This window comes from Pseudorca crassidens, chromosome 1 (assembly GCF_039906515.1).
Source record: "Pseudorca crassidens isolate mPseCra1 chromosome 1, mPseCra1.hap1, whole genome shotgun sequence".
NCBI classification, from domain to species: domain Eukaryota; kingdom Metazoa; phylum Chordata; class Mammalia; order Artiodactyla; family Delphinidae; genus Pseudorca; species Pseudorca crassidens.
Genome location: NC_090296.1, coordinates 3346722 through 3371144, shown reverse-complemented (window position 1 = coordinate 3371144; position 24423 = coordinate 3346722). Strand labels below are relative to the sequence as shown.

Sequence of the window (24423 nt, the reverse complement as noted above, 5' to 3'; positions counted from 1 at the left end):
GGATCAAGTGAGATGACTATGGGGTGCACTCAGAGAGCTGGGCAGAGTGAGCTGGGGGAGGGGCTACCACCATCATCATCATCACTATTATTATTAGCAGTGTCGAGTGGACAGACGCTCTTCCTTTTCAGATGCACTCTATGGCTTCTCTTATGACCCACAGTCAGGGGCTCCTGTGTCCCCTCACTACCTCCCCCCCTCTATCCCTACAAGGGTCTGAATCGGGAAGGGCCAGCTGGGCCGAGGCTGGGGCCACAACCGAGGGCCACGCCTTCCTTGTCCAGAGGTTGGGGACAGGTCTGGAGGGTGGGGTACAGGCTGAGGTGGGAGGGGAGTTGGGGTGCCCCAAGGGGTCGCAGGGGTTGGGGGCAGGGGTGAGCACCCAGTGCACACCCAGGGCTCAGGGAGCGTTCTTTTCACCCAGAGACAACACAGGAAAAATGAGTGTTCATGGTTTTTCTCCCAATTCAAAATGAAGATAACTTTATCGAGACTCATAGACAAAAATTATACAGGCAGACCTCAGAGATACTGCGGGTTCCGTTCCAGACTGCCACCGTGACGCAAATACCGCAATAAAGTGAGTCGCGTGAATTTCTTGGTTCCCCAGTGCATCTAAAAGTTATGTTTACCCTATACTACAGTCTGTTAATACTGTGCAATAAATAGCCTTTGTGTAAAAGAAGTACATACCTTAATTTAAAAATACTTTATTGCTAAAAAAACGCTAGCCATCATCTGAGCCTTTAGGGAGTCATGGCAGTCACATCAGAGATCGCTGATCACAGGTCACCATGACAATAATGAAAAAGTGTGATCTGTTGTGAGGATTAGCAAAATGTGACGCAGACATGAAGTGAGCAAATGTTGTTGGAAAAGTGGTGCCTGTAGACTTGACGGACGCAGGGCCGCCACAAACCTTCAACTTGTAAAGAACGCGCAGTATCTGCAAAGGGCGATAAAACGAGGTGTGCCCGTTCCCTCACAGCCAGTGCTCTAGATCATTTCCCAGGGGGACCGGCCTGCCTGCTTCACGTCACTGGAACGTTCTCATAACTGAGAGTTTGGTGGGCCCTCAGCTGTTCCCTGGGGCTGAGGGCCGTCCCTGTGGCCTGCCTCCCGGGTCACGTGTGGGCTGGAGGTCAAGGCCACCTGGGGACCTTCTGGAGCCGACACCCAGTCCCACACCCAGACGTTCACCCCCTTGGACCCCTCGCTCTCGGCGGAGCCGTCTTCTCCGTGTTCTCCCTGCCAGCCCAGGCCCAGGCCCACGGCCTCCGCGCCCCAGACAGACCCCCCTGCTGCCGAGGCCCCTGCCTGTCCTGGGTCCTCCGGCCCGGCCCCGCCTCCCCACTTCCCGGGAGCTGGCTGCCTGCCCTGCGGGTTCTGGCCCCCGCACTCCAGAGAACTGGTTCTGTCCAAGGTCTTCTGGACTCTCCCATTTGGCAAGTGTGGCTGTGGTTGTGCTGCCCCCCAGTGACTCCTAGGCATGACTTGGAAAGGGGCCCCCCTTCCTCTAGACCCTTCACTCCATCTAATGGGAAGTGGCCGTAATTTTGCTTAGTTAGAACGCGTCCCTTTGCTGTACCCAGGGCTGAGATGTCTGCATTGAGAACAGTACCTTCTTAGATGTCTGACGTCGTGCGGTGCACAGCCTGTCAGAAGCATCTAACGTAGGTGCTCTCTTCACAGTGCAAACTTTGGATCCCGTCGGCGCCCTGATGGGGTGCCTTCTGGGGCTCCCCATTACCCTTGGATAACCTCCAGGTTCCTCCCCACAGTCTTCGGGCGCCGTCCCCCCTCCAGGACGCCCCCTCCTCCTGGCTCAGCCACGGCTCACCTCAGCAAAGCCCTGCCAGGCCCCTGGACTTCCCTGGAGGGCCCTGACCCTGTCCCATTCGTGGTTTTATGTTCGCTCGTGGGATACTTTAGTGAAGGTCTCCTGTCTGGATGCGCTACAGGGACACGTGGGTGCTGATGGCCCACGTGGACCCCCCTGCACACAGCCTGACCCCTGGAGGCCCTGAGAGGGAAGCGGTTGAATGACTAAGCACGCTGTCCTGGAAACTCGCTCTTCTGCTGTTTCCCAGCACCTGCCCCCACCTGGCCCTTCTCCCACAGTCCTCGACCTCTCCTGGGCCCCCATCTCAGCAGGCCCCAGCCCTGAGCACCACCTGGCTCGCCAGCCCCTCGTCCATCGGCCCAGTCTATTTTCCCTCCATCACCTCCCCAGGCCCGAGCCTTCTGCTTGCCGTCATGTGCGGTCTCCCCAGGGCGGGTCCTCAGACGCCTCCCCCACAGCTGCTCCCGCCCTCCGCTCCCTTCCCACCAGTGCGTTCTCCATACCGGCCCCCAAGGGACCTTCTCCAGGATGCACAGCAGTGTCCGTCTGCCCAGATGCCTCCGCTTCTGTGGCTCCCCCGGGCCCCCAGGATCAACCCCAGCTTCCACGCCTTTGCTCACTGACATTCACCAGCACCCCCTCCAGCCCTTTGCTCCTGCCACGCCCTCCCCTCTGCCTGGATATCCCCGGCCGGCTGATTGCACTCAGGCATCCCCCCACTGGGGAGCCCCTGTGATGGCCCCAGGCCCCCAGCACCGGGTCCCCACCTGTACTGACCACACTGTGGACGTTGGCTGTTTCCCCACTAAAGTGAAGCCCTTTAAGGGTAGCGACCTTGTCTTATTCACCCTCAGACGTCCCTCCTCCGGCTGGCAGACACAGCCCCCCGGCACTCTTCAGTTACCTCCTCAGGCGTTTGGACCCACTCTGCGTGTTCTGCGGCAGAGTGACACGCGGGCGGCGGATTCTCGGAAGGACTGAGTTGCGCAGCCGTCGGGGTGCTGGGAGGGTCCCAGGCCGGCAGGCTGCGCACAGAAGCGGCTGCCCCTGCTTTACCAGAACGGGACTCGCCCGGGCGTTGCTTGCCCCAGGGGTTAGGGTCTGGGTTCTCCAAGCTCTTGGCTTTTGAGGTGATGAGCTCACCGTCAACCAGCGAGGCTGAATTCCACCTCCTAAGTACAGACAGAATCGCATTCTCAGAATATGTATAAATCCTTATTTTAGGACTGGACAATTGGTGTCAACCTCTGAGGTCGGCATGATTTTTTTGGGCCTGTCTGTGTATATTCAGGACGGTGGTATGTGGGGAAGGTCAGTAACTTGGCCAGTGTCATCGTGAACAGCACTGGCCTGAGAGAAGGGGACAATGGATTTACAAAGCCCAGGACTTTAAGCCAATTCCTCTGGGGACAGAGTGCACAGAAGAGGGCTGGTGGCCCGAGAAGTCACTCGAGGACACCTCAGAGCCAAACACGCCTTTTCATTTATTTTGATAGGTGGAATTTAGTTTTAATTAAGAGATACTTCATGAGATATTTTCAAAGAGAAAAGAGATCTTAATAATCTAAGCTCTCGTTACACCCCTCAGCTATTAAATCTTTATAAATCTCTGCTGGCAGCTTGGAGAGGAGGCCGGGTGTCGGAGGCAGGAGTGAGAGGAAAGCGGGGGCTTGAAAGTGGCCGAGGCTCATCTTCCCACCTGGGGCCTCAAGGTCAAAGGTGAGGGCTGCTCCCTGGGTGACATCATGGGAGGGAGCAGTTCTGACAATAGCAGTCGATAATGGGAAGACTGAGGCCAGGGTGGAACCAGCTGCCAGAATCCCGGAGGCCGCCTGAGGGCACCTGGACGCTCGCCCAGCGAGCTGGCTTCACCTCACTCTTGCTGAAGTTACCCCACTCTGAAACTGGGGAGTTTCAGCACCCAGGGGAGACACTGAGCCTGAGTTATTTTTACTGCCCCAAGTGAAAGGATGCGTGTCCACTGGCTGTGTGCATCACTGGGACCTATTTCTGCTCCCCTGATTCTCTCCTCCCTCCTCTGAGGTGTTCAGGCTCATGGAAACTGACGGAGGCTCAGGGCCCCGAGGACTCACCAGGCCTCTGGCCACAACGCTGCTTCCTGCTGAGAAGGAATGCCTGGCCAGGGCCCTGTGGGTGCATTTCCTTCTCTTTGGGTCCCCTGTCCACACTTCAAAGGCTCCCAGCCCTGAGCTCCACCACCCCTGCATCCCCGCAGCTCCCGCAGGTCTCCCGGGACTTGGGACAGGCGCCTCAAACTGCACACGTCCAAGCCTGTGACAGCTCTTCCTCTCCAGCCCCACCCTCCCCGCCCTCCCGCCCCAGGCGCCTGGGCTGGAGCCCTTGGAGACTCGGCATCCACCGCATCTTCTCCCTCCAATGGCCAGCTGGTCACCGAATCCTGTTGATGACAGAGACTAGCCCACCTCAGATCAATCCCAGCCTCCCACCTGCCGGCTGCAGACCCTCAGCACTGCTGTCCCCAGGCCCGGTCGGTCACAGCAGCCAGCCACTCTGCCCGTGGCTGTCTCGGTCCACATTGTGCCCAGGGTTCCCTTCCTAAAAGGGATGTGAGCATCCTGTCACTCCTCTCTCAGCCATCTTTGCCTGGAGCCCACAGACAGGATTCAGACCTGCTCCCCACCTTCCCAGCACAGCTAGCGACGACCCCAGGGGGTTCCTGCTGCTCCTCTGTGTCCTGAATGCACGACACCCCGGTGTCCCTCTGCCCCAGCCCATCTCCGGTTCACGGCCCCCTCAGTCTGGATGGCCCCAGCTGGTCCTGAGAAGCCGTTTAACCACTGCTGCCTTTGTGGAGCCTAAGAAACCCAACTAATGTCATAGAATAAAGGAAGGAATGAATGAATGGATTCTTCTCCAAAAGAAGGAGAAGTGGCCCTTTGTTCCTTACCTGCCGCTGCCATCGTGGAATCACAGCACCTCTGTGACAGGAGGGAGCTGGAAATCCTCTGCGCCTCTGCGTAAACAAGGAAACGCTGAGGCAGAGGTAGGACTGGCCCCAGCCTCCTGACTGCCAGGACAGACCAGGGTCCGCAAGACCACAGTCTCCTAAACGGGACCACCCTGAGCTGCAGGCCAGAGCAAACATCTCTCGAAGGCCTCATGGGAGCCTTCTCCCCGGCAGCTCCTCCCTGAGGGACCGGCCAGGGAGACCTCTCGGGTGCCTCTGAGAAGAGTCCGAGGTCACAGTGTCCCTGGATCGACATGCTCTCTTGTTCAGTGTCGAGGATCAGGTCCGCAAAGAAAACTTCAAGGGAATATGGCAAAGTTCCCACGTAAGCAAGGCGTCTTTTTTCTTTTCTAGCAACTAGTCCTAGAGCCCAGCACAGGTAGTAATCACAGAAGGAGAAGACATATACTCTCTGCAGCCACGCCCTGGAAAGAAAAGCATGTGTCTCCAGGAGAAAACAACTCAGTGGCTTAGTTAGAAACTATTTGGAAAACATGCCTACCTGCCATCCCTCTGCTGACATCAGGCACCGTATATCGGCGAAACCCCCCTCATCATTACAGATTGGGATCCTCTGCACCTCATCCACTGTCAGCTAGGACACTTTACTGCAAGTAACAGATCCAACTGGATTAAATGATAAGGAAAGCCGTGTGTCCTTTCCCAGGAAGGGCAGCTCTGGGCTGAGCAGTTCACCCCTCAGTGGCATCTTGAAGGGCCATTCTCTGACCCTTTTGCCCTGCCGTGCTCAGGTGAGTCCCCAGATGGTTGCGATGCAGCTGACACGATTTTGGGTGTCACGTGCAGACCCAAACAACAGAAGGAAAAAAGTCATCTTTGCTCTCTGTCTTCTATCAGCCAAGAAACCTTTCCCAGCATCCCTCAGAAGCCAGCCCCCCACATCTCATTGGCTAGGATTGGGTCACATGCCCTATGCTAAGCCAGTCATTGGCTAGGAGAACCATTGGCTTAGCCAATCAGAGTTTACATCTGAGGCACACGGGGCAGGGCCTGGTACCCAGAACAAAAGTGGGCTCTGTCAGCACGGACGGCCCCCTCTGTGTGTTACTCAGGTCCCCATGCTTGTTCTGCCGAAGGCTGTCATAAAAGCCAGTTGTACTTGTGGCAAAACCCTCAGGTGGCGCTGTGCTCTGCCTGGGTCTGGGTCAGTCTGAGGTCCCTGTGGGAGGAGAAGGCTCTTTCTAGAACTTTCTGGAAACTGGAAGGACCTCCACTGCATGTTGCCTGAGGCCCCCTCGCCTAGAAGCTGTGTGCGACCCAAACGCAGCTCCCAGAGTCGCTCACTTAATCCCCACGGCAGCTCCGGAGCTGGGGAGACGGGAGGGCAGAGGCCGAGGCCAGTCACCCGAAGCTCCACATCTGGTAAGTTGGAGGAGCTGGGATCGGACCCAGAGCTCCTACTGTCACCCACACCCGGCCAGCGAAAGCCTTTTTAAAAAATTAAATGTAATTTGCATACCATATAATCTGCTCTTTTGGAGTGTACGATTCAGTGGTTGTTGGTATATTCACAAGGTTGTGCAACTATCACCACAATCAATTTTAGAACAAGTTCACTACAACCAAAAGAAACCACTCAACCCTCAGTGGTCACCCCCTGGTTCCCGCCCGCCCGCCCCAGGCAACCACTGGTTTACTTTCCGTCTCGTAGATTTGCTGATTCTGGACATTTTATATGCTGGAATCCTACAGTACGTAGACCTTTGTGTCTGGCATCTTCCACTTAACATCGTGATTTCGAGGTCCATCCATGTGTAGCAAGCGTCAGCGCTTTGCTCCTTTTACTGCCAAACAACACCCCGTGGTGCGGGCACACCACACTGTGTTTATCCCGCCCTCAGCTGCTGGGTGCTGGGCTGCCTCCAGCTACTGGCTGCTGTGACTAATACCGCAGGGAGCAGTCATATACAGGCTTTTGCACGGACGGAAGTTTTCATTCCTCTAGAGTAGATACCCAGGAGCGGCATCGCTGGGCGAAAGTCCTTTTTACGAGGTGAAAGCAAGGGTTAACCGGGGGTGGGGGGTCAGGGTGTTCTGAGCCCTGGAGTGGGGGGTAGGAGGTCGTGGTTCTGGCTGTGCTGTCTAGAGGCTCTGGGACCTTGGATAGATCACGGCGACAAGGGTCCTGGAGTAGGTGCTCCCAGCCCTGCCCTGGGAGGGTACCTGCAGGCCCACTTCCTCCCTGCCACCGTGCTGGGGAGAGATGACAGTGCCCACCCACAGAGGGCATAGAAGGCACTGTGTGTGGGCATCTGCTGTGGCTTTGGCTCCCTGACCAGGCCCTTTTCTCCCAGAGGTGGGAAGACACTGCCCTCCTGCTGTGATCAGCACCCGTTTTTCATCTGCACTTGAATGTCTACACCGCTTCACTCTGTGGTGTCCACTTAGACTTGCAAGTAAGCCTTAGCTAATTCTAATAAAATAGCTGTGCAAAGCTCTGCCAGAAATTTAATTGTATTTACCGAACAGCTGATAAATATTTACTGCAAATCTCATTGCTCCATAAAATTGGAGACTGCACCTTCTGCCTGCTTTTCTGGCTGAGAGACAGGGCCGGGGAGAGAGGCAGACAGGGCTGGGAAGGGGAGGGGGAGGGTTTGACCTGCCTACTTGTTACAGCGTAAGCTGGTCCTTTGTTTGGGTTCTCTGTAATGAGATCTGATCACTCACCAGAGCCTTTGATCTGAGGTTGGTAATTTTATTCAGAAAGCAAGCGCTTACAAGGGTTCATTTCAGTTGCAATTCCAAACCAGATCTCCTTGATTATGCATGGAAAGCTTACAAAATTTTCCACTGAGGTGATTTTTGAATTAACTGAAAACTTAGCAGTTCCATAATTTTTGAAGTCTAGATTTTTGCCTTCTTGGTCTCATAAGTCCATCCCTGGGTCTTTTTAAACCTGAACTTTGCCGTAGGCTGAGTCCTCGAAGAAAGATAGATACCCCCTTTCTGCCTGGCACCCGCTGAGGCCTCCCTGTCCGTGTCTCGCAGCCTTGAGGGCAACATCCTCCGCGACCGGTTCAAGAGCTTCCAGAGGAGAAACATGATGGAGCCTCGGGAGCGAGCCAAGTTCAAGCGCAAGTACAAAGTGGAGCTGGTGGAGAAGCGGGCGTTCCGCGAGATCCAGTTGTAGCTGCCGCGAGATGTCGGAGCCCCCGCCCTTCAATAAAGCACCTTCTGACCGACAACAAAAAAGACAGATACCCTTGACATTTAAAAAAATTAATGGAAAATCACAAAATCCCGTCCAGTGCTACACTGAAATGTAGTTACAGCTCTTTCCTTGTGCCCAGTGAGAATTTAATCATAGCAAAATCTTAATGTTTAATATTGAGATCTTTATCCAAGAAACCCAAAACATATTTTACAAGGGGCAGCTTGGCATTTTCCAAACCTGCTGGCAGAGCTCCCTGGATCTAATTTGAAGCTGTGACCCAGTGACCCTGACTTTTACCCAAATCTGAAGTTTGGGGCCCCAGAGGTCAGAGACCTAAAGGCAAAAAGCATGGGCTTGGAGGCATTGCTCTGGGAATTCCTCAAGGGCTGGTTCCTATTTGCTTCCAGGACCCTCAGGAGCTCCGGAGTCTCTAACTGGGCCACAGGCCTCATTTATGGAGTGGGGGGCTCTGACTCTTCGGGGAACAGTCCTGGTTGACATCTCTGCAGGTCAGTGTGAGTCACATGCTGGAGGGTCAGAGGGTCAGAAGGCCAAGGACGAGACCTAGGAGAAAATCCCTCTTTTTCTCCATCCCTGCAGTTATAGGGGGTTAGCATGCCTTTAGGGCAGCTAGATTTCTGTAGTGGACACTATGTTTCTTTTTTTTTTTTTTTAATTTTTAAAATGTTTTGGTGTGCCATGCAGCATGTGGGATATTAGTTCCCCAGCCGGGGATCAAACCCATGCCCCCAGCAATGGAAGCACAGAGTCTGAACCACTAGACCGCCAGGGAAGTCTCTGTTCCTTATGTTTCTTTTTCTTTAAAAAATTTTCTTGTTGTAGTGGACACTATTGGTGCCTGTATTAGTTAGCTTTGATGTATAACAAACAACCCAGAAACTTAGTGACTTAAAATAACAAGCCCTTATTGGCCTTTGATGACGTGTGTTGGCAATTTGGGCTGGGCTCAGCCGGGTGGTTCTACTGGTCTTGCCTGGGCTCACTTATGTGGCTCAGCTGAGGTTGGATGATTCAGGACAGCCTGACACGCATTTCTGGCAGGCGAAGGCAGGTGAAAGCTATTGGTCAGAATGCCTTGGTTCCCTTCCATGTGGTCCTTTGGGAGTTAGCTTGCTTTTGTTCCCACAGTCTCAGGGTTGCAAGTGCCACAGGAGAGCATAAACCAATACACGAGCACTTTTCAAACCTCTGCTTGCATCATGTTTGCTCATGTCCCATTGGCCAAAGAAAGTCACATGCCAAGCCCAGACCTGAGTGGGGAATAGACCCCTCTTGATGGAAAAAGAACCAAGTCAAGTGCAAAAGGGCATGGATGCAGGGATAGGTGGGATTTGTGCCTGTTCTGCAATCGACCACAGAGTCCCCCCAGACCACCTTTACAGGGCTGGTGTATCCATTCCCCAGCTGCTGTGCGTGCTGGCCACGAACGAAGCTGCTTCTCCTCCAGAGAATGGCCTCAGCTCATGAGAGCCACGCACCCCAGTTTATATTCTTCCGCTCTGCCTGGGGGGCGGGGCTTGCAGCCAATGGGTCCATGTTTCTCCACAGTGTGCCCTGGACACTCTTCCTGTTGAGAGGTGGGGTCTATGTCCCCTCCCCTTGAATCTGGGTGGGCTGGTGACTAGCTTGTAACCACCAGGGAATGGCGAAAGGGACACTACGTGACTTCTAGTGGAAGGTTATCAAAGGCGATACAGGTCCTGCCGTGCTGACTGGAAGCCTGCTCTTGAAGCCCTCAGCCTGCCCGTCGACCCTGAGGCTGCCGAGTCGTGAGGGAGCCCAGGCGCCCCGCCTGGAGTGATGCCCGGCCAGCCCCGCACTGTTCACGCTTTGCCATCATCTGACTGAGCCCGACAGAGACCCTACCCAGCTAAACCTTTCCCAAATTCCTACCCACAGAAGCAGTGAGAGATAATAAAATGATTGCTGTTGTCTAAGCCCCTAAGTTTTTATCTAACTTTTTGTGCACTGATCTTCTTAGACCGTGACCATCTTCCTATTATCATGAGGAACACAGATAAGATGGGGTTTCCCCGGGACTTGGGCTACTGTGTCCAAACTGCTGGTCCTCCATTCTCACTCCTGCACAGGTCACCGTGTGTGTGTGTGTGTGTGTGTGTGTGTGTGTGTGTGTGGCCTTTTAGTCTCATTTGTCTTTCCACCCCCAGAGCCTCTCAAACTGCTTAGCTCACAGTAGTGTCCATGAATGTTCGTGAAACTTCCTACACCTCAGGGCCCTCATGTCTTTAGCCAGACAGATCTTCCATGTCTCCAGCAAGCCATTCTGCCCCTCTAACCTCCTTTCCACTAGAGGATGCAGGAGAGAAATTTCCAGAACAGTAGGTGCCTCTGCGGTTGCCCGGCGGAAGGGACGGTGCTGGGGTCGGTTAAAGGTCTTCTCTGTTGGAAACTCTGGAAGCACGCCCATTTCCAAAGGACCCGAAATTTGTCTGGGCATGCTCTCCACCTGCTGTGTGCCCCTCCAGCCTGTTGGAGCAGATCCGTAATCCTGGGAGTGCAACTCTGCAAGACAAGAGGACCTAGAGTTTTCAAGGACTGGGAGAGCGGGGAAGGGCCAGGCAAGAGCTGGTTCCTGGGGTCAGAGCCTTCAGGGTTAGGATGCGGTTTAGAGGCGTTGACATCGGTTCCCAGCCACAAAGCCTGCCCACTCATTAGCCTGTGCTTAGCAGCTGGGTCTGGGGGATGAGTGACACCCTTCATCACCCAGGAGGCTGGAGGTGGTGGATAGAGGAATGGTACAGGGAGAGTGGCTGGCGGAGGAGTGATGGGGGAGGAATGGTGAGTGGCAGGCGTGGGAGGGATGGGGTGGGGGGAAGAGCAGGGGAGGGTTGTGGGGATGGTGAGGGGCAGGCGGACGATAGGAAGGTGTGGTGAGGGGTTGTGAGTGGCAGGGAATGGCTTGGAGGAAATCCCAGCATTTTTGAATCTTTTTTTTTTTTTGCGGTACGCGGGCGTCTCACTGTTGTGGCCTCTCCCGTTGCGGAGCACAGGCTCCGGACGCGCAGGCTCAGCGGCCATGGCTCACGGGCCCAGCCGCTCCGCGGCATGTGGGATCCCCCCGGACCGGGGCACGAACCCGTGTCCCCTGCATCGGCAGGCGGACTCTCAACCACTGCGCCACCAGGGACGCCCAATCCCAGCATTTTTGAAAGATCCCAACTTCTATGTGTGTAGCTGAACGATGCTACTGGATTTGGCCTAACTACAAAAGGCATTAGGAGGCGCACGTTTAGGGTGTCTTGTTTTCTGGGCAAATGCCAGAGATTCGACTGCATTATTAGGGTTTCAGGTCTTCTAACAACATGGTGACAGCTGGACCCTTGTCCAGGGGCAAAAACCTCACAATACACGATTCTGAAATCACATTCAGCGAGTTCATGGCTGCCTCGTTTCCAAGTCCATTCCAGGGGTCATGAAGCTCGAAGCTCGCACAGAGCGAGGTTAAAGAGGGGTTCGGGGAGATGCCTTCAAAGGCAGTTACTAGCAGCATGAGTTGGGCTCACAGAGTGGGGTGCTGCGATCCCCCCCGCAGGGCTGGGCAGCCTTTGGGGGTTTACAAGTGGAACAGACTCGGGGTAGATGCCATTCCTCAAGTGTCCAGTAAACATTTTAAGTGGATGAACGAATGACTATTTCAGAGATACGTAAGTGGATGTTAATTTTTACTGATCCTGGGGCAAAGTCCATCTTATTTATCCTTAAAAATGGTGGGAGAAGAAGTGGAATCAAGGCTCTGGACCAACTGGGGGACTTTTCCTTAATCCTTTTCTAACTTTTTGTTTTCTTTGGGGAATCAAGAGACGCCACATTTACCCGAGTCCCGTTTCCTAACGACCCAGGTGACTTCAGACAGACGCAGGCCTATTCAAATTGTTTCCCGGAGAGGACAGGGTCAAAGGGAAGCCCAGGGTCCACGGTACCGTTTCCGGGGAGCGACCTGGAAGCCGCTGCCCAGAAAAGCCTTAATTGGGGGGCCCTGGCTGCGCAGTTTCTGCATTTGGAGTTGCAGAATGAAGTGTTCCGTCAGAAGAATAAAATCCCCAAACCAAAGCTAGAGCGTCCGATTTTGGTTCCTTAACCATCTGTGGGGAAATTTTTTAGTTTGCCTCATACTCAAAAAGAAACAGCAAGGGAGGAAAGGCCCTTTCCTGTCAACACAGCCATTGGGGCAGCCGCCCTGCCTCACGGTCCAAGCGCCTGAGTGTCCCCTACCCCCGCGGGCCTCACCTCCGCGGGGCAACTTCACGGGGAGGTCTCACCTGAGCTCTGGCCCACTGACGTAAACTGGCTGCTGGCTCTTATTAGCCCCCAGAACACCACCTAAGAGGTGCAGGGATGGGCCCAAGACACCCGGGCCCTGGGCCAGAGGGTCAGGAGAGAGCCCAGGTGGACACCTGCACCAGTCCTGTCCCTTTAGTCATGTCCTCACGGCTCCTAACGGCTCTGCCTCCCCAGCTTTAGGAAGTACCACAGAGCTGGTGTTTAGCAAGCTTTTGTTAGACTGATGAAGCAGGGTGTTGAGGTAGCCTGCTAATTACAAAGAAAGTAATTATTTACTTAAGGAAGCCCCAAGGCTGTCATTTTAGGTATCAGCACGTAGCAGTGTTAGCCTCCCCGCTGTGAAATGAGCTTATTTGGGTCCATGTTGAAAAACAGTAGAGGGAAATGCAAACTTGGTAGTTTGAAAAATCACCTACGTTGCAAATCATCCAAGGAAATGAACGTCTTAGAGCAATAGATTAGCCAGAGCGGTAAGGAGAGCCTGAGTTTGTTAATCTGCTGTTTTATCCTGTCACCCAGGACAGAGGAGGTACGGCCATTGCAGGGCTAATTAGATCCCTTCTGGCCTCCAGATTGGAAACTCCATCCCCACTGTGGACGGATGGGCTGGACTGTATCCCTTCACACCGGCTCACCCCCCAGCGGCCTCAGCTTATGCTCGAGGCCTTAAACTGCTCCCAAGTTCGGTTGCATCTGGCTTTCTAATCACATGTTTGAGGTGAATCACAAGACGCAAGTACAACTGGGCTGCCCCACACACAACCTGGGAAGAAAGAACAAAGAGCTGCTTGGGTGGAGCTCCCCCACACGGGAAATCCGCAGGGTTCTAGAGCGGGTTCCTGATCGGCCTGGGGCGGGCGCATGCCAGGCCCCGGGTTTCCTCTGAATCCGCCCTCAGTGGTGAGCCCAAGGGGTGGCCAAAGACCCCCAACCTTCAACAACCCCAGATCTGCCCCAAATCCACACGTTAAACAGAGGACTTGCGCTTGCGCTGGCAATGAGGATTCAAGATAAGCCCTCGCACGCTCTTCTAGACAGACGACCGCACGGTAAACCTCTCCTGTGCGGAGGCTTGGAGGTGGCCCCAGCCCCGAACCCACCCGCAGGCCAGAGTCCCGAGTGGGGGGCCGCTTACTGATGAAGCAAAACTGGAGGTACATGAAGTGGATGGGAAAGATTTGGCCTGGGGCAGATGGTCCACTCATTCTTCCCTGCCTCCCTCCCTTCCTTCCTGCCTTGATTCACTTAGCCACATGTTTTAAGGGCTGCCCAGGGCTTTCCACCAAGGAGAGAGTGAGGGAACTGGCCAAGTGGACCAAAGCCTCTGGCAGTGGAGTGGACAGAGAAGCGGGCCCAGGGTCCTCCGCTCAGGACTCTTCAGAAGGATGCATGCAAGGTGAACCGCACCATCGTTTAGTTTTTGAATATAACAAACCTCATTAACCCAGATGCTACTAATTTTGAGTATTTCACCCCAGAGTGGGTGGAAATTCCAACGGGCAGGGCACACGAGACAGATGTGTCAGCACACGTGAGGAAAATAACTTTTAAACTACATACACTTGATTCATGTTTCCATTAGCATAGTGGCTTTTCGAACGTCTGCACCAGAACCTACAACGAGAAATGCATTTCACCTCAGGACAGACAAACTTAGCTGTGTGTACCCATGCAGAACTAAAACAAAAGTTTCACAAAACGACACCGACCTAGTAAGTAAGAAGCATTTTGCTATTTCCTATTTTATTTTATTTCATTTCATTTTTTAAAAAGATGCCGGTCATACCCACTGAACTGAGTTTTCAACCAATTCGTAGATTACAAACTGCAGTTTGGAAAACACCACATCCCAGGTGAAGGGGCTGGCACAATTCTGACAGCTCGTCGTATCCACAGCGTAGGTCTGAGGACCAATCCCTCAGAAAACACTTTTCAGGGAATTGATAAGCAAGTTTGTCGTCAATTTAACATCCCCGACAGTGTGATGAGAAAGCATTAGGTAACCGTCCCTGAAAAACAGTGGGGCAGATGTGACGGTTACTCATGGTATTTGATCACGGACACCTGAAATTAAAACAATCCCTCCCTCCCCGGAGATCTGGGTGAATCCTTTTTATGTAATGAAGGCAACAGCATCAGAAACACAGCCCTGTGCCTGCCTTCTGGGTATCATGACACCTCTCAGGGACACACTGGCTGCATGGTCCCCACTGGCCTCAGCCGCCTTCTCAAAGCCCCCTTGGGGTAGGGCAGGCAGTCATATTTCCGTTCTGCAAAAGGGGAAACCCGGGGCCAGGGAGGTAAAGTGCCTTCCTAAGATCATACAGCTCGTTAGTCATGAGCTGAGTTCTGCTTTTTTGATTCCTGCTCTAGAATTCTCCTGCTCGAGTGAATTCCTCCTGTTCACCTTTCCAAGGGAACTCATCCCTGGGGTATTTTGGGGAGCTTGTCCCTGGCATCGTGTCAGGCCAGGGGCCCATTTGGAGGTGCACTGTGGTGAGTCCTGGGAACGAATCTTTGATCTGGAATCCCCTCAACTGTCTATGAGCCAAAGGAAGAGAGAGTAAATCATGTAAGTAGCTGGGGGAAGAGCATTCTGGGCTGAGGGAACAGCGTGGGCAAAGGCCCTGAGGGTGAGTCAGCCTGGGTCCACGGAGGCTCCCTGGAGACCAGTGTGGGTGGAACAGGTGAGCAAGGGGCAGCCATGGGGTCTGAGGTGACAACCACGGCCCCTCGGTTCCTCCTAGGGCCTCGGCCACTGAGAGCAGCTCTGCAAAGGCCGCTCTGTGGGGACAGCAGTGCTGTGGCCAGAGCCCTGGCCTACGGGACAGTGGTGCTTGGCCTACAGGCAGTGTGCTCTGGGTTCTCGCCCCCATCCGATAGCAAACGCGGCACTCTGAGCGTTGGCTGGGTTTAGAACACCACCCTGATGGCCACCAGACAAGGGGTGATACCCACTCCCTTTCTCTGGCTTTCAAGGTGGGAGGTACCTAGTGGTTTCCTGGCGTTTGGTCTTATTCCTTTGGAAGAGTCCCGGATGTGGGTCACTGGGCCCGAGGGCTCACACCACATGCCCACCCCGGCGCCCAGGAGGTTTGTGTTTCTGGTTGCTGGCTCACACCTGTGTGTGTGCCCATTTGCCAGAGCCGGGCGTCCTTGGCTGTGATCGCGTCCACCACGCGGCAAAGTCACGCCCCGCCCTTTGGATTTGCCCAGTGCCCGGCACATGTTTATTGGCTGAAGGACAATGAAGTATGATCAAACGCAGGGTTAGTTTGGGCAGAACGCAAGCTATCAATCAACTTTACAAGGGCCCCTACCTCGGAGCAAAATCAAAGTCCTGGTGATGACCCACAAGGCCCTGCGTCTCCACCCCTCCCCAAAGCCCCACGTCACCTCCAGCCTCTGTGACTCTCCCCTGCTCACTGGCTGTAGCCACACCGGCCTCCCCAATGCTCACTGACCTCAGGGTGTCTACCGATGCTGTTCCCGCTGCCCGGATGCTTTGCCCACAGATGTCTGCATGCCACCCTCCTCTCCCCCTTCGGGCCTACGCTCAGATGCCACCTGATCCGTCAGCCCTCGGCCACTTGCTCCAGGCCTCCCTCCTTCCCCTCCTCTTCTCTAGCTTTGGTCGCAGCTCTTGTTATAGATTCGCTTGTGATTTGTTTATTTGGTCTACACCTGCTAGAAGGTAAACTCCCAAAGGACAAGCGGTTCGTTGGTTTCATGCTAGCAGAGAGCTGGGCAGGGGTGGTGCTCAGCAAGCAGGTTTTGACCAAATGAACTGAGGGACCAGGGGAAGGTGGAGTAAGATGTTTTGATCCAGCATCATGTGATATTTCAGGCTTGTCCTCACCAGCCTGGAGAGAGAAGGAAGGGCACCACAGTCGCGTGTGTTCGTAGTGAGATGGCATATTGCAACTTGGACGATTTAGAACCCTTGTACTTTTCAAACAGCTGGTCTTGTTAATCCAAGACTTGATTTGGACCCGATAACCTTCTCCCTCATTTCTAATGTGCTGGGAGGAGCAGAGCTCACTTTGGGTGCTGCCGGGGTGGGAGGAGCTGGGTCCCCCGAGGGCACTGCTCCACCAGCCACTGGCTTTTGTGTGCCGAGCAGGGTCTGCCAGCTAAGGCCGGAGCTGAGTTGTGGGGGGACAAAGAGGCTATGAGGAGCCCACCTGGGGGAGAGGGACGGTGACCGCAAAGGCAGGTGGAGCCTCTGAATGGGATTGTAAGGCAGGCGCTCAGCTTCTCACGGGTTTCATGAGTTTGCTGTGAGAGCTTGCTGCCAACCCTCTCCCCATCTCCCCTGAGGCCTGCAGCAAAGTGTCCCCCTTTCTTGGTGGAGTTGAATTTATTTTTCGGAAGCGAAGTGTGGGTGTGGGGTTCTAGTCAAGGCTGCCTGTGGGAAGCTGGCCTTTACCTGGGGCTCATGTACTCCTGAAGGACTGGGGAAGTGCCAGAGCTGCTGGTGGGGTGTGTGTGTGTGTGTGTGGGAGCGTGCACACAAATCCCAAACCAGGTTTCCCTAAAATGAGGGTACCTTCATCTTCCCAAGAGGCCCACAGAAATGAGAGAAAATTAAAACTTTCTGTGGCCAGTTATACAAATCTCCCACCTTGCCTTCCCTTCTCTCATCACTTGCACGAAACCCGTGGCTGTGTTTGCATACCCACCCTTAGGCCTCCTGGGCCTCTCCAGGCCCCATTTCCTCTGCATTTGTTTTTGGCCATCCCTGTCCGGAGAAGGGGCACCTCTGCTGTTAGCCAGGGTCTACTTGAAGGACTGGGCTGGGCAGCGGAGGGGGGCTGGAGTCCTTGGCTTTGCAGCCCAGCACCGCAGTGCACACTCATGATGGAGCAGGAGGGAGAGGGGTGCTTTCCCACGATGACCACCCCCAAACGCCGGGCCACTTCCACCATCTTCAGCAGCTGTTTTAGTTTATGATAGTGTTCTCAAACTTCAGGTCATGAACCAACAGTGAGTTAAGAGAGTCACAAGCAGCATTAAAAAATAAATGGAATGGAATAGAAAATAACAGAGTACATCCCATGTCTGAGATTAAGCATTGTTACATATGTGTGTGTATAAACGCACATGTGTTATACACAAGGGGTTTGTAACGCAAAGTGTATTCAAAAAGTTTGGAAGCCACCTGTCTGAACAATTGGTGGAACTCTTTTTGATTCTGCCAGGTGCCAAGGCCCACCTGAGGTGGTATTTCATACGTTTCAGTGGGAGAAGTTGCTAGCACTTTTCAGCCCAAGACAGAACCACGGGAGCTGATGGTCTCAGAGTGGGGAGGTGTCACTTGCGTGTCTGATCATCGCACTCGGGGAGAGATCTGATGAAACCTCTCTCGTAGGCCTGAAGACCCCTTACACTAAACAGTGGATACCTTCTCCTCCTCTCTGGAAGACAGACAGGAATGGCTTCTGAGCCATTGTATTTGAGTCACTCTAATATCTGTGTGCACTTCTCCCAGAAATGCAGCAAACAGAACACGTAATGCTACATAAATTCCTGCAAGAAATTTCTTTGTCCAGAAATGGTGTCAGCTTGTTGTTACACGTTGCCATAGGGAACAGAGAGCTCTGCCTTTGAAATGCAGCGAGGAGAGCTGTGATTGGCTCTCCTCGCTGCTCATCACGGCTGCCCAGCGGCCGAAACTGCGGAGGACAGAACGCCCGCCCCCAAAGCCGTTGCCCTGTTTGGGGCAAACTTCTTTGTGCTGCTCCCCCTCCGATTCCCCAAAGCAGGGGATCCAGAACTGCTCAGACGGTTGGAGGAAAGAAAGAAGGGGGAGGAAGGAGAAGAAGAGAAGGAGCAGGTCCTCACTCCCCAGCAGAGGGCTCAACCACGGCTTGTACCTGAATCTATTCATTCTGAATGCTGCTTGATACTGCTTTGGTAGAGGATAAAACGAGTTGTAGAAAACCCCTCTGACGGGTCTTTGAAACTTCTACCTTGTTGCTTATTTTAAAAGAACCAAGAATAGTCCAGCCTAGAGAATTTTTGGCAAACTCTGATTTTGGCAAAGTCTTGAAAAGATCCCAATATAGTGTGAGGCAGGAGGTGGGAGTGTGACCCGGCTGAGTGTCCCAGGACTGTGGCCTGAGCAGGCCTGGGGACCTGGGAGGAGATGGGCGGATACACAGAGGCCTGGGAGCCGGGGGTGTGGGAAGCAGTGTGGACCCTGCCCTTTGAGGGCAGGGTCTTTACGGCTTCTGACAGGCAGGAAAGGACACCCAAAGCTCTGGAGAGGAAGCCACGGAGAGGGAAGGAAGGAGGCGCTCATCTGGTGACCTAGGTTCGGGTTGGAGCTCAGGAGTCTGTGTGAGAGGGTTGGCTGGGGCTGGCCTGTCGCCCTGACATGGGTGCTGGGGGAACAACAGCCATCTTGGGGTCTCTGTCTGAACTCAGCTGTGCCCTTTCAGTGGCCCAAGCAGGGGCGCTGCTGTAGCCTGGCCGAGTCCCCACCTCTGTGGCTGGAGAACAAGTACCAGTCGGGCTGATGGGGCCAGAGCCGTGGACTGTCGAGGGTTCTGGAATGTTCCACAGAGGAAGTCTCCAGAGGAGATGCTGGACTTCCTGCCTCTATTCAACAAGTCATTGGAGAAATATAAGAAGGGAGCCTGGCTTAAGCTGGTCACACAGGTCTCAGCGCTGGTCTGGGGGTCTTTATGAGCCTTCCTGAGCAGAGAAAAAGGAAACATCATTCCATCTCCTCACTGTTAACTTGTAAACTTGTGCAGAGGTGGCCTTGCTCTTTGGTTGGCCTGGAGCCTCGCAGAGACAGGCCGTCCATTGTGCCCCATCTTGCCAGGCCCAGCCGGACTGGACACCGTCTTAGAGGACCATGGGGAATCCTTCATGATTTGGGGGGGGCAGAGGGCCGAGGCCCCTGGAGAAGTAAGTGCCCTGGCTCTGGAGGCTGCACACGCCCCTGAAGGCGTGGGGTCCAGGGAGGAGAGGGGTGCGCGGGGCAGCAGGATCTCTGTCCTGGGGCCCCAGGCCAGCTTATGGCAAACTGGCCACACGCTTTGCACTTGACCAAGACACAACTTCCTGGGTGTGGGAGGACCCCAGGGAGCAAGGAAATGCCAACCAAACCAACGCTGAGACAGCTCCCCGCTTAGTGAAGGAGATCAGGGCCCAGATGTCGCAAGTCTCCTTCAGCTCCACCACCTGCTCGTGCGGACGAGAGGGAACGAGTGTAGGAGCGAGTGTGTATGTGTGAGAGTGTGCCGTGTGCATGGGTGTGAGGGAGCGTGGGTGTGTGAATGCGTGTACAAGTGTGAGAGCACGTGATCGTGTCTGTGACCAAGTGTGTCTCCGAGAGCGTGTGAACATGTGTCTGTGAGAGTATGCATGTCTTGTGAGCATGTGTGTCTGAGTGTGAGGGACAGTGTGTAAGAACGCATGTTGGCTGAGTGTGTCTGAGCCTGTGTCTGTGAGTAGTTGTGTGAGACTGTGTGTTGAATGTGTGTCCGTGTGCGTGTGACCGAGAGTGGCTGCCCTGCTGAACCGGGTGACGCCATCGCTCCCGACTGCGAGGGGACCTGCACCTTTCGGGCCCCCACGAGGCTCGCGTGGCTTTTCGACCCGGAAAGGGGTGGAGGCCCGGGGTGAGGGCCGCGCGGAGCCGGGGGGGGGGGCGGCAGGGGGGGCGGGAGGGCGCGCGGCGGCTGGCAGGCGCTGGGGGCGCCCGAGGCCGCCCCCGCCCGCGCCGTGGCGCCGTTGCTAAGGCCGTCCGACTGGCGCCGGGCTGGAGGGCTTAGCAACGGGAGGCGGGTGCGCGCGGGCCGGGCGGGTGCGCGCGGGGCCGCGGCCCGTGGGGCCGGCCGCGCTCGCGGGCTCCAGCAGCTCCCACGCGTGCGCGCGCGCGGGGCCTGGCGGCGGGGGCGGGGCGGGCGCGCGCCGGGGCGCGCTCCAGCGGCCGGCGGGGATTTCCAGCGCGCGAGAGGAAGTGCCTGCGAGAGGGTGCGTGAGGGCGAGGGAGCGCGGCGCGGCGCGGCCGCCGCGTGCGCGAGCCGGGTTGCAGCCCAGCAGGGACTTTCCAGCCGGCGGCGGCGGCGGCCGCCGGCCCTTCCCCGCCCCCCGACATGGGGCTGCCCGGGGAGCAGGACGCTGCGGACCGCGGCGGAGGACGCGCCCAGCGCCCCTGAGCCGGCCGAGCGGCGCGGACGCGGGTAAGGGGCCCGGCGGGTGGCGGGCGGCGGACGGCTCCATCCCCGGCGGCTCCATCCCGCGCCCTCGGCGGCGGGCGGGCCCGGGGCCGGTCGGCGCGGGGCCGGGGCGGCGCAGGCCCGGCGCCCGGCGGCGAGTGCCCGGTACGGCGCCGCCTCGCCCCAGCCCCAGCCCGGGCCCGCCCGCCCCCCGGACGCCTCAACTTCGGGAAACTTTGTCCTCCGGCCAGGCCCGGCCGGGGCCCGCGGGCCGGGGCTCCCGCAGCTTTTCAGGAAACGGGGCGCCGAGGCCTCTTGGAAACGTGACCCCCCCATCGGGGTGGCGAGAAATCAGCATCTCCTGCGAGGCTGTGTGTTGCGGGGTGAGGAGCGGACCGATTCGGGTGTCTACATAGCCGAACGTGTTCACCCTGGCCTGGCTTAGGTTTTTTTTTTTTTTTTAAAGCCATTATTTAAAAGTTTATACTGAGTCATTCCTCTGCAGATGAACCTCTGATTCATAATCGGAGAGCTGCAGTGGCCTCGGTGGCAGGCGGGTACTGGGATCCAGTTTGGGGCGAAATGCACACATTCCGCCTTTGGTTAATTGCTCCTGCACACTTTGCCACGTTTTCACTGTCACCCCGTTGGGGACATCTATTTAATATTTAGGCCTTTAGAAAGAATTCCGTGTGGAAAAATATTCTTCACCTTTCACTTGAAAACATAGCAGCAAAATGGAAATGAATGATGTGTTGTGGACGTGCTTTGAAATTTAAGAAGCCTTCATATAATTGTCCATTTGAAGGAAGCAATTTTTTTTTAACATCTGTATTGGAGTATAATTGCTTTACATTGTTGTGTTTCTGCTTTATAACAAAGTGAATCAGCTATACGTATACATATGTCCCCTCCCTCTTGCGTCTCCCTCCCTCCCACCCTCCCTATCCCACCCCTCTAGGTGGTCACAAAGCACGGAGCTGCTCTCCCTGTGCTATGCGGCTGCTTCCCACTAGCTATCTGTTTTACATTTGGTAGTGTGTATATGTCCATGCCACTCTCTCACTTCGTCCCAGCTTACCCTTCCCCCTCCCCGTGTCCTCACGTCCATTCTCTACGTCTGCGTCTTTATTCCTGTCTGAAGGAAGCAATTTTATTTCATGTTTTTCGTATTAAGCCGTGAATCAGTTTTCAGAATGAGATGGGGAGTGTGTGTGTGTGTGTGTGTGTGTGTGTGTGTGTGTGTTATTTATTCATTTATTTTTGTGGAGTCATAAAGGCTGTATTGAGTAGCGTTGTCGCCGCTTCTTAATTTACATTCACAGCATACAACTGAGGAGGAGCCATAATTTTTTTTTTCCCCTAGGGTTTGCTGGTGAAGCTTTTGGAAATGTTGTGTTCTGTAATCTTGTATATGTCTATAAAATCCTTATCTAAAGAAACGACCAGGTGGACCATCAGTTGGTGCTAAAATCTTCTTTCACATCTTTGAAAATGGCCTGTTTAAAAGGCTGCATCATATGTAGGATGTCTGGCAAAATAGTGTACGTTCGTTTTTCAAATGAAAGGAAATACTTGTGTTTTCACCGTGTGGTGACAGTATGTATACTGAGAATTAGTCCAAGGTGAAAAATTCTTTGGCCAAAACAAAAATAAGCCTTATCAGTGTGAAAACTGTAAAATACATGAGATTGGAAATCTGGTGAGTAGGTGCTCAGGACAGAAACCCTGACAGACCTGGGATTCCCACATCACTAGTTAAAATCAGACCTTATCAGGGATGAGGTTTAAGATGTAAGGTGTCTCACCCAGACGCCATCTGTTCCAGCTGTCACAATGCAGAAGCCGGGAAAGCAGAGAGCTGGCAGGGAGAATTCCAGCTTTTTTTTTTTTTTTTTTTTTTTAGACGTTCATGTGAATTTTTCTGTGAGGGGAAGAAGACCAATGATTTTCCTTGGATGCTATCCATTAATTTTGGAATTAATAAGATGGCCTCACTCCTTGTAAAGAAGGGTGTAAAGACCTGCCACTGGAAACAGGCAATAGCAGTGGCCAGTTGTTTCTGTTAATACCATCAAAATATTCCTGCTCTTGTTCGTGCCTCGAAGAGAGTCCTTCGTTTAACTGAAACATCTGAGCTGCTTCTTGCTGTTCTCCCGTGTTTGGGATTTTGATTCCGTAAACAGCCCTGCTAGAATCCCTTTAATTGTTCACTGTGCAAAGCGAGAAGGGCCTTGGGGGTGGGGTGGGGGGTGGGCGGTGTCAGGATAGATGTGCTAGTAAGCTGAAGGATGAGAATGATTTATCACTCTCTTAAAGTCCTTTTTTATGATGTTAAAGCTGTACTTCAAGAAAAACTGTCACTGCGGTGTTGCAAGTCTAGGCTAGCGCAAGCAAGCAAAGGAAATTGCGTTAAATTTGCCCATCTCTATTTTCTCATCTTTGTAGAGCAAGACTCTCCAAACGGCAAGTGATCTAACCTATCAAATGTTATGCAATAGCTGAGTTTCCTTGTAATGGTCAATTTAAGAACTTAACTTAGCAGAGGAGATCTCTTATGGCCAAGGCCTCTGCATCAGTTCCATGGAATCAGGACCCCCCCCCCATGCTTCTTTACAAGTGTTTATAGAGGAAGAAAAATTATTATTATTATTATTTTTTGCTGGGGAAGGAGAGTCATAATATTGACTTCAGATACAGAGAGAAACTAGGAAGAGAGCTACAAAGTGAGAAAGAAGGAGGTGAGGCCAGTGGATTTGGAAGACGACCAGGGAGAGGCAGCCGAGGCCTAAATGTGGAGATGATGCTTCGACTAGTTCCGGGCAGAAGGAACGAAGCTAGTGTGAGAGAGGGCCGGATGCCTGCGGGCAGGAGGGCAGTAGAGAGAGGTGAATGGGGATGGGGTGTCTTGTGCCACAGCAGCAGACTTTGGGTCCAAAGGAGCTCATGGAGGTAGAAGATAATGCAGTTTTAAACAGAAAACATTGTATGTGCTTGTGTAATATCTATTATTCATAAAAAATCTAAAAAATACGAAATGGCTTTCCCATTTTGGAGGGCCTTTACTAACTGGTCTGCACAGCACTATTCTACACATAGTGAGGGGTGGGGGACTGACCAGTCTAGGAAGGAGAAGGTGAGATTTTTTTTATCATTAAGCATGAAAACCTCTTGGGGGCCAGAATTGCTTGTCTCCCTATGCAGACATTTTGAGGTGAGGCTGGCAGGTGGTGAGATGTCATAAATGCAGGTGACTGTGTTGGTTTCTGTCAACTCCGGAAATCAGGTGGGAATCTCTTGCTGAATTCTGTATTCTTCGAGATAAGTAGATCGTTAACTGGGATTTGGGAGTCTTTTTCTCATTTAATTTGATGTTCAATGAATGTGCCTTGAGTTCTCATAATGTTCTAGTTATTGCGCTAAGTTGAGGGAGATACTGCACCTGCCTTTGAGGGCATGGTCTGCAGAAGTCCGGGGCATCTTGGCCCCTGTGCGTGGTGAAGGAGATGCCAGAAACCAGTGGGTATTTGACTGAGGTAGCACCAGGACTGAAGCCTGTGCCAGGGAGGGTGAGGAAGAATGAAGATTTCACCACCCTGCCCCCAGGGAGCTGGCTGCTCAGCTAGAGGGTGAAGACCCACTAGGAAGAAGCTAGAAAAGTCATACAGTGTAGGCTAACGTGAATCAGTGGGTTGTGCAGAGGACTGGAAGTATGGTGGAAGTTCAGGAAAGGGAAGGACAGCTCCTGGCTGGCGGGGGTAGCCAGGGAAGGCTTCTGGGGAGTGGGCGTTGAGACCCAGTGTCGGGAAGGCAGGTGCCATGGGCCCATCCGGGGCCTCTTGCAGGGCCCTGAGAAAGGCAAGAAGAGGATTTCTCCCCTCCTGGCTTTGTTTTGGTAGCGTGGCATCTGACATGT

The 24423-nt window shown here is 54.0% G+C and overlaps 1 protein-coding gene and 1 long non-coding RNA gene across 9 annotated transcripts in view; one reads left to right on the top strand and one right to left on the bottom strand.

The window, feature by feature from the left end:
- Nucleotides 1-694: 694 nt before the first annotated feature.
- On the bottom strand, nt 695-2877 carry LOC137222100 (uncharacterized). Its single transcript, XR_010942339.1, has 2 exons — nt 2748-2877; nt 695-946 (listed from the first exon to the last, which is right to left on the bottom strand). It is a non-coding gene; the product is annotated as an uncharacterized lncRNA (long non-coding RNA).
- A 17416-nt stretch (nt 2878-20293) lies between these two features.
- Nucleotides 20294-24423, top strand: part of TRAF3 (TNF receptor associated factor 3) — a 111272-nt gene continuing 107142 nt past the window's right edge. For 5 of the 8 annotated variants that reach the window (XM_067723888.1, XM_067723800.1, XM_067723937.1 and 2 more), the window contains exon 1: nt 20296-20531. The gene's annotated coding sequence lies outside the window, so the exon portion shown is untranslated. Of the gene's footprint in view, nt 20532-24423 lie in introns of all 8 variants that reach the window. The other 3 variants (XM_067723534.1, XM_067723439.1, XM_067723988.1) reach the window with 2 other exon arrangements.